The sequence below is a fragment of the Nicotiana tomentosiformis genome, chromosome 11 (assembly GCF_000390325.3).
Source record: "Nicotiana tomentosiformis chromosome 11, ASM39032v3, whole genome shotgun sequence".
NCBI lineage: Eukaryota > Viridiplantae > Streptophyta > Magnoliopsida > Solanales > Solanaceae > Nicotiana > Nicotiana tomentosiformis.
The window spans coordinates 75,714,792-75,724,959 of record NC_090822.1 but is presented as its reverse complement, the minus strand read 5'-3'; the positions used below and the strand labels follow the sequence as shown (position 1 = coordinate 75,724,959).

General features: G+C 38.1%; 1 non-coding gene across 1 annotated transcript; it reads right to left on the bottom strand.

The window, feature by feature from the left end:
- Nucleotides 1–8,912: 8,912 nt before the first annotated feature.
- On the bottom strand, nt 8,913–8,984 carry TRNAN-GUU (transfer RNA asparagine (anticodon GUU)). Its single transcript has one exon. It is a non-coding gene; the product is annotated as a tRNA-Asn (tRNA).
- Nucleotides 8,985–10,168: the final 1,184 nt, after the last annotated feature.

Genomic DNA, 10,168 nt, shown 5'->3' with positions numbered 1-10,168 from the left:
ATGCATATTACTTGTGATTCAGAACTGAGGACGAGATCCTCTCATTTTAAAATAAATTGATATATTTAAACCGGGCTACGAGCTGCGGTGGAAGTTATATAAGGACGAGATCCTTGTGATAAAAATTCTTGTGTTTAAGCTCTCCCTTGTGAAATTAAATTTGTACTATAGTACTAATAGGAAGTCATGCCTGTTAGGCTTATTTGAGAATTCTTGTATGAAATTCTCTGTGCATATTGTTTGTAATTATTGAGTTTTAACCTACGAGGTAGGTGCTCGCCCAGGTGGCGTTAAATGTTACTCGTTAATTCGGGTAAATAATTATGAGTTCTTCATGCCTCGCATGTCGTTATCAGTATTGTGAAGCTTTGTAACGAGATTTGTTTTGTTAACATGAGGTTAATTGGAAAATAGGTAATTGATCATGAACAACTATTAAGAACAAATATCCGCTGCCAAGAATTGATGACTTATTTGATCAGCTTCAAGGTGCCAAAGTATTTTCGAAGATCGATTTGAGGTCTGGTTACCATCAGTAAGGTTAGGGCATCTGATATCCCTAAAATAGCTTTTCGGACTCGGTTTGGGCATTACGAATTCCTAGTGATGTCATTTAGGTTGACAAATGCCCCAGCATCAATTATGGATTTGATGAATCGGGTGTTCAAGCCCTATTTGAATTACTTTGTGGTTGTATTCATTTGATGATATATTGATTTACTCCAGCAGTCGAGAGGAGCGTGAGCAGCATCTTCGGAGTGTGCTTCTTATTTTGAAGAATAATTTGTTATATGCCAAATTTTCAAAGTGTGAGTTTTGGTTAGACTAGGTTGCCTTTTTGGGGCATGCTGTATCGGCAGAAGGCATAAAGGTGGATCCTAAGAAGATTGAGGTTGTTTAGAATTGGCCTAGACCTACTTCATTTACAGAAATCCGGAGTTTTCTGGGTTTGGCAGGTTATTATCGTCGGTTCGTGGGAGGGTTTTCATCTATAGTAAGCCCATTGACTAGACTGACCCAAAAGGGTGTCCCATTCAGATGGACACACGAGTGTAGTTGAGCTTTCAGAAGCTCAAGACTGCTTTGACTACGGCGCTAGTGTTGGTATTACCCACAGGTTCAGGATCGTATACGGTATATTGTGACGCATCTCACATTAGGCTTGGTGCAGTATTAATGCAAGATGGCAAGGTGATTGCATATGCGTCGCGGCAGTTGAATGTTCACATGAAGAATTGTCCTGTTCATGACTTAGAACTGGCAGCCATTGTCCATGCGCTGAAGATTTGGAGGCATTACCTCTACGGTGCCTTGTGTGAGGTATTTACTGATCATCGTAGCCTTCAGTATCTGTTCAAACAAAAAGATCTTAATTTGAGGCAGAGAAGATGGTTGGAGTTATTGAAAGACTATGATATCACCATTTTGTATCACCCCGGAAAGGCCAATGTGGTGGCCGATGCTTTGAGTAGAAAGGCTGTGAGTATGGGCAGTCTTGCATATATTCCGGTTGGTGAGAGGCCATTAGCTGCAGATGTTCACACGTTGGCTAATCAGTTCGTGAGGTTAGTGTTTCAAAACCCAGTCGGGTTCTTGCTTGCATAGTCGCTCGGTCTTCTTTATATGAGCGCATCAGAGAAAGGCAGTATGATAATCCTCATTTACTTGTCCTTAAGGACACGGTGCGGCACGGTGATGCCAAACAGGTTACTGATGGGGAAGATGGAGTTCTGCGAATGAAGGATCGTATTTGTGTGCCTAATGTGGATGGGCTTCATGAATTAATTCTTGAAGAAGCACACAATTCCAGGTATTCTATTCATCTAGGTACTGCCAAAATGTATCAAGATTTACGGCAACATTATTAGTGGAGGATAATTAAAAAGGATATATTTGCATATGTAGCTCGGTGTCTGAATTGTCAGCAAGTTAAGTACGAGCATCAGAGACCTGGTGGTTTGCTTCAGAAGTTAGAAATTCCTGAATGGAAATGGGAGCGTACCACTATGGATTTTGTTGTTGGACTCCCACGAACTCAGAGAAAATTTGACGCAATTTGGGTCATTGTGGACAGGTTAACCAAATCAGCATATTTCATTCCAGTGGCAGTTACCTATTCTTCAGAAAGGTTAGCTGAAATTTACATTCGTGAGATTATCCGCCTTCACGGTGTGCCCGTGTCTATTATTTTAGATCGAGGTACGCAGTTTACCTCACATTTCTGGAGGGATGTACAACGTGAGTTAGGCACGTGGGTGGAGTTGAGTACAACATTTCATCCACAGACAGATGGACAGTCAGAGCGCACTATTCAGTTATTGGAAGATATGCTTCGTGCTTGTGTTATAGACTTTAGAGGGTCTTGGGATCATTTCTTTTCACTTGCGGAGTTTGCTTATAATACTAGCTACCCGTCGAGCATTCAGATGGCTCCATATGATGCATTATATGGAAGGCGATGCCTTTCGCCAGTTAGCTGGTTTGAACCGGGAGAGGCTCGGTTGTTGGGCACAGACTTAGTACAGCATGCCTTGGATAAGGTCAAGATTATTCAGGATCGACTTCGCACAGCTTAGTCCAGGCAGAAGAGTTATGCCGACCGTAGAGTTCGTGATGTTGCATTCATGGTCGGAGAGAGAGTGTTGCTTTGGGTATCGCCCATGAAGGGTGTAATGAGATTCGGAAAGAAGGGCAAGTTGAGCCCTAGGTATATCGGACCTTTTGAGATTCTGGAGAGAGTGGGAGATGTGGCTTATAGGCTTACGTTGCCACCTAGTTTAGCAGTTGTTCATCCGATATTCCATGTGTCTATGCTTCAAAAGTATCACGGCGATTCGTCCCATGTGTTAGATTTCAGCTCTGTCCAGTTGGACAAGGATTTGACTTACGAGGAGGAGCCGGTGGCTATTTTAGCCCGGCAAGTTCGCCAGTTGAGATCAAAGAGTTACCCTTCAGTTCAAGTGCAGTGGAGAGGTCAGCTTATTGAGGAAGCTACTTGGGAGTCCGAGTCCGATATGCGGAGTAGATATCCCCACTTTTTCACCAGCCCAAGTACTTTTCTATGTCCGTTCGAGGACGAACGGTTGTTTTAGAGGTGGAGAATGTGATGACCCAAAAGGTCATCTTATGTTTTAGAACTCGAATCTTCACTCTTAAGCCTTAAAAATCTCTTTTTTTTACCCTCATCAATTTGCGTGCACAGTCTGGGCATGTTTCCGGAAAGCTTTTATGTTGAAAATTGATGAAAATAAAACTTTTTGCTTTAAAAGTTGATTTTAGTTGACTTCGGTCAATATTTTTGGTAAACGAGCCCAAATTTGTATTTTGATGGTTTCGGTGGGTCCGTATCAAATTATGGGACCTGGGCGTATGTCCGGAATCGAATTCGGAGGTCTCTAGCTCGAGTTATGAATTTTTGATGAAAATTAAATGTTTGAATTTTTTTTTTTTAAGAATTGATTGATGTTTGGCATTGTTAGTACCGGGTCCGTATTTTGGTTCTGGAGCCCAATACAGGTACATTATAATATTTAAGACTTGTTTGTGAAATTTGGTGAGAAACGAATTTGATTTGACGTGATTCGGACGTTCAGTTGAGAAAATAGAAATTTTAAAGTGTTTTTGAGAATTTTATTTAATTTGATGCTAAATTCGTAGTTCTAGGTGTTATTTTGGCGATTTGATCGCACGAGCAAGTTCGAATTATGTTTTTAAGACTTGTGTGCATATTTGGTTTAGAGCCCCGAGGGCTCGGGTGAGTTTCGGATAGGCCACGGGATATTTTGGACTTTGAAAAATTTGGTTTTCTGCAGATTCTAGTATCTAGCATATCCTTCTTCGCGTTCGCGAAGGTCCTCTCGCGAACGCGAAGAGTAAAATGATGAGGCCGGAATTTCTTCTTCGCGAACGCGAAGGTTTGGTCGCGAACGCGACAAGCCCATCGCTAACGCGTAGTGTTAGGCACTAGGGGAGGGGGGGAGTCAGTCTTTTCTTCATCGCGAATGCGAAGGCTTGTCATCTAGTACCCTTCGCGAACATGACAGTAGCCTTGCGTACGCGATGCACACTGTCGCCCAGTGCATAAAACAGAATCAAACACGGGTTTAAACCATTTCTTCAATATCTTTCAAGAACCAAACGGGTAGAGGCGAGTCATTTACTTCCCCAAAGTGTTAGTAAGTGATTCTAAACCATTTTATTTTAATTACCCATTACATTTCTTGAATTATCAACCTAAAATCTAGAGTTTTCATGGTAGAATTAGGGGTTAGGGTAGAAACTAGAAATTTCGGAAATTTGGGGATTTAGACCTCAATTTGAGGTCGGATTGCAAAATCAATTATATATTCGTGCTCGGGGTGAATGGATAAATGGATTTTGGTCCGAACCTCAGGTTTTGACCAAGCGAGTCCAGGGTTGATTTTTTTTACTTTTTGGAAGAAATTTTGGAAAATTTAAATTATGCAATATAATTGATTTCTTTAGCTATATTTGATATTATTGAGTCATTTTTTAATAGATACGAGTGGTTTGGAGGTGAATTCCAAAGGAAAAGCTGTGATTGAGAATTAAGTGGCCTTCGGAGCAAGGTAAGTGTCGTGTCTAACTTTGGCTTGAGAGAATAGGTAATATGTGTTTATTTGCTACGTGTTTGGTTGTTAAATACGATATATAGGTAAGGTGACGGGCATCTATGCATTGCTGTCGAGTCATAGCATGCGAGTGAAATTTTATTCTTTGTAAATTTTGTAGCCTTTAATCCTACTATCCATGCTTAGCATTGTTATTTGAAATGTTGGGCGACCTATGTCTGGTTTCATCGAGATTTGGTAATTTTTGAATATTGGTTCAAGGTTGAGGTTTACATTATGATATTACACATTGGTAAAATGCGGGCTTCTTTGTGAAACTTCTGTTTATCCGTTGTTATTGATTCTGTGATTTGTGAGGAGGAGTGTAAATCACGAAAGGTGATACCGTGCATGAATTATTTATATTGTGAGGAAGAGTGTAAAGTACGAAGGGTGATGTCGTACCATGTTATGTGAGTGTTAATGCACGAAGGGTGATGTCGTGCCATGATTTATGAGTGATAAAGCATGAAGGGTGATGCCGTGCATAATATGAGAGGTTTAATGCACGAAGGGTGATGCCGTGCCGTTCTATTTATTATAGGTGAGGTTGAGAGTAAAAGCACAAAGGGTGATGCCGTGCAGTCTTATTTATCATTTGGTGAGGTTGAGAGTAAAAGCACGAAGGGTGATGCCGTGTAGTTTTTCTTACCGTTTTAATTGCTTAATTTGGTTACTGATTACTGTTTAATTATGTCTTTTCGTTATTCTCACCCCTTATATTGAAATCCCCCATTGTATGTCCCCTTCCCATTATTTTCTGCTTTATTTTTTTATTTATTGTTATTTTCATTAGCATGATTATACTGTTTAGGTTATATGTGGGTGTCTTGTCCTAGTCTCGTCACTACTTTGCTGAGGTTAGGCTCGACACTTACCAGTACATGGGGTCGGTTGTATTGATACTGCACTCTGCACTTTCTGTGCAGATTTTGATACCGGCTCGGGTTGATCGAGATTTTGCTATTGGGCTGCTATCCGGAGACTTAAGGTAGATCTGTCGGCGTTCACAAACCTTAAAGTCTCCATTTATCTTTTCTATTCTACTGTTTCTTTCATTCAGACAGTTGTATTTCTTTCAGACTATTACTTGTAGTAAATTCTAGAATGCTCGTGAATTGTGACTCCAGAATCCGAGTGGTAGTAATTAATACAGTTTTATAATATTTCGCACTTATAATATTTTGTCTTAGTTAATTATTGTTATTTACTGAATGGAAATAAGGCATTGGTTTAATGATTCTCTAACGTTGACTTGCCTAGCAAGTGAAATGTTAGGCGCCATCACGGTCCTGTCGGTGGAAAATTTCGGATCGTAACATGTGGGTATAATTTCTGGATTTACAATCTATATTACTTGTACCACCAGTATACTTGTGTGTGCGTTTGAGAGCAAGAACCAATTTAGAGCATATAAGTGTATAACTCTTAGTCCATTATATACCTCGAATAACCAAATGAATGAATGAAATTTGTTCATTTTTAAATATAATTATACGCTTCGCATATATTTAATCACACATAATAATAATAATTAAAAAATCAAACAAACCGAGCTGTTGATTATAATCAGAAGAAACAAATATAAACAAGAACACAGTGTTGCTGTGCCTAATATTTTAGTCACGACACTTGCACAGATGGGCTTCTCTGAGACTAACTTTAAAATTCTATTACCAGTTAGTTCAGTATGTTAAATATGTTTGCAAAAAAAGTTACTTCTTTTGTTTTAATTTATGTGACAGTGTTTAATTTACGGAGTTTAAAAAAAACAAATTTTTTTTGAAATTTATGGTCTAAAATAAGCCATAAATATTTATGTGGCTGTAAATCATTCATTACGGATAAAGTAAAAAGTTTAAATTTAAATTATTCTTAGATAAGGAAGTATAATATTCTTTATGGTCAGACTAAAAGAGAAAGTATCACATAAATTTGAACAAAAAAATATCAAATTACTTTTTAAGATAAAATTTAGTTGATCACTACCGAGGGACTAAATTAAAGAGTGGCCTGAAAAGGGGCATGCGGTACAAATAATCCTAACGTTTAGCTTCAATGAAATCTTGGTACATTACATATACCATGTAATTAAATTCAGCCACTATTATTACCAAAACAAATAAATACGGCCACTATTTTATTTATATTTTATGGATCGCTTCTTGTTGCGGAAGATTATGGGTTAATTAGCACATCATCACACACAAAACAAATAAAGAAAAAAATGACTACATAGGGATTTAACGAGATTGGACTAAGCCTAATCCCCGAGAGTTTTCCACTTTCTCCCAGGACCAGAATGATTACCCCTGCCCGATGGGAAAGAAAAGAAAAAATACAATACAGTAAATCTCCAACTATAATCCCTCTATATAGATTTCAAGTAGTCTCAAATCTATACGAGAAAGTTTTTCGCAAACTTATACAAGAAATCTTTATTCAATCCTACAAGGGCAATAAGTTTTTCTTTCCCATATCTATTAGAACAATGTGTTTCCCAAACCTATAGGAATTATAGTTTTCCTAAAAATACAAGAAAATAAATTCAAGATGCAAGTAACAAATCTTCCCTTTGACTTGATTTCTCTTCATCAATAGAAATAACTCCTCTCTGCTTTATCTTCAACCCTCGCAAGAGCTCTACCTATTACTGCCCACATCAACTAAGTCTATACGATACCTAAACTTGTTAAGAGACTCAACCTCTTCGGCCAGAGCACCAACCCATTGATTTGCTTCTACACTCGAAATAGCTTATGGATAACTATTACACCAAAATACATCAATTGTCTCTACAATTGATAAAGCAAATCCTACAAGATTTGTATATCCAAAAAGGTTCTCATCAACTACGTTTACAAACTTTTGTGGTCGGTTGATCACTCTCTTTTCTCTGCATGTTGCAATGTTATATGATTGATGTTGCATAGGTGCATCAACATTATCATCTTGATCAAGATTTTGCACCTCCTTCACTTCCTCTACTTCTGAACTACTAAGCTGAGCTAGTGAAGATTCAATTTCTAGCTTCATGCGATCATTGATACCACGATCTTTTTATACTATTGCCTTCTTCTTCGGATTTTCCGGCGAGGCAGATTAATTGAATGTCACATTCCTACTGATAATTAACTTTAGAGTCTTATGTTACGTGCATCACAACCTTGTAATCTTTCGCTCCAATCGCATACCCTTGAAATATGCACTTCTTTGCCTCGGCTCACGTTTACAGTCCCTCACACGAGCATAAGCAGGACAACCAAATATACTCAAATTTGAATAATTACCAGGCGAACTAGATCATACGTCAAAAGAAATTTTGAACTCATAGTTGTGGATTTGTTAACCAAATAACAAGTTGTATTGATTGTTTTAGCCCAAAAATCCTTGCTAGTACATAAGTATAAAAGCATGCTTCGTGCCGTATCACAAAGAATTATACTTATACGATCTGCAACACCATTCTATTAGGGCGTTCGAACACAAGTGCGGTGTCTCACTATACCCTCTCAACTGCATAAATTATTAAACTCTAAATAATAAATTTTTAACCCATTGTCAATCCGAAGACGCTTATATTTTCTTTGGGTCTGCCTCTCAACCATCGTCTTTTATTCCTCATTTTTTGTTTAAGAAAATTCACCCGAACTATTCTCGAGTAACTATCAATCAAAGTCATAAAATACCTGACACGGTTTTAAAGGGAACTTTGTTTTGACCCCATAAGTTTGAATGTGTATAGTCTAACTTGTTTCTAGTCTTGTGCTCTGCCTTCTTGCTGAATTTTAACCTTATCAGTTATAAAATACACAATGCTCACAAAAATTCAAAGCTTGGTATTTCGAGCCTTCTTTTTTTCCAACTTTATTGCCATTTCTCTTATTAAGATCAATCTTACTATTAACAGATGAGCATTTTTCATGTAAGCACACTTAAAGTACATTTCAACTTGCACAAAATAACTTTGATCCATTAAAAACTCAAGAAACTAAAATAACATAGAGATCATCGTAGAATCAAAAGGACCATTACATTGCTCTTGACAACAAGAATAACCAAACTACACTAAATCTTAGACACTCAAATCAAAACAAAGACAACCCAAGAAATAACAACAAATAGCTTCATCCTTCGTAATTTATCCTTCATTTTAGACACAAAAATGTGATACGATAAGATAGAATGCAATTAAAACAAAGACAGGGAACAAGTTACCTACTCTTAACGGGCAAAGCGAGCCCCTTTATTCTGAATTCTTTAATTCAGAATCAATCAAATCTCCCAAAGTAGGATTCGAACCTACGACAAATCGGTTAACAGCCGACCGCTCTACCACTGAGCTACTGAGGAACAACAGGAGATTCAATCTCATATCTGTAGCAAAACTATGAACGTGAGCTAGCAATCTGGACCGTATTGAAAAGGTTCCTGATACACTTTTCTTTGTTCCGTTTCTGCATTCCTGCATGACCTAAATTTCAGGTATGCCCTTTGCTCTGAAGGAATACTTCTCCCAGGACCAGAATGATTATCCCTGCCCGATGGGTCTACATCCATCCCTGAATGTCGTCGGGTACTGTTAACTTCCCCGCCATTCTTGTAATTGTCACCTGTAATCCGCGCAGGTGTGTCCGCACCCCCCTGAGTGGACGAGAATGAAAGGATTTTTCGGAGCAACCCCCAAGATTCCAGACCCAGGAGTCAACTTTCTCGTATGAGCATTCAGTACATGTATCGATCCATGTAAGAGTGAAAGGGTCAAATTCCCCGGGAAAACAAACTTTTCTCCAATTGAGATGTTTTCTTCATTTATGGATTCTATGCGAGATTCGTTTAGTGTGAAGTGTGATCCTGGCTCAGAAGGAAAAGCTATATGCTTAACACATAGAGTTCGATGTAGGTAAGGATGTGCTCCAAAGTTTTCAATTCCACCTTATCAACCTGAAAAGAGCTTATCTTATCCTTCTATTCTAGGTGAGGAGGGAAATTTAGAATAAATAACCCCAGAAAAAACTACAAACTAGACACTGTCACTAAATTGGCTGAATTAATGCCCTTAATTTCAACAACAATGTTCTTCAATTTCTACTTTTCTAGACAAACATCATCCTCCAAGTTAGCCATCATCTTCTTCAAATAATTATTTCTACTTCTACACACATCAATAAGTTATTCAAGTTACTTATCACCATTGTCACATGTGGTGGCGTATTTTAGTCATGCCATTCCCAAAGATCACATGAAGAATCTTCACCAAAACAAGGGCATTTGTAGAATTTATGTCCAACATTTGTAGGAATCTTAGCCATAAAATGAATAGCAATCTGCCAACAACTACATTGACGCGACGAATCAGAAGAAACTGAATTCTTAGACGTGGTAGGCTTGTATTTTACCAAAAATGAATAGCTTTTACAAGCAAAAGGAAGTTTGGAAGAAAATGGAACTAAAAAATTACGATCTGAAAGGAGGAAAATTTTTTGAAGAGGAAGAAAATTGGAACTACCCTAATTTGATGAAGAAGAGGAAATAAA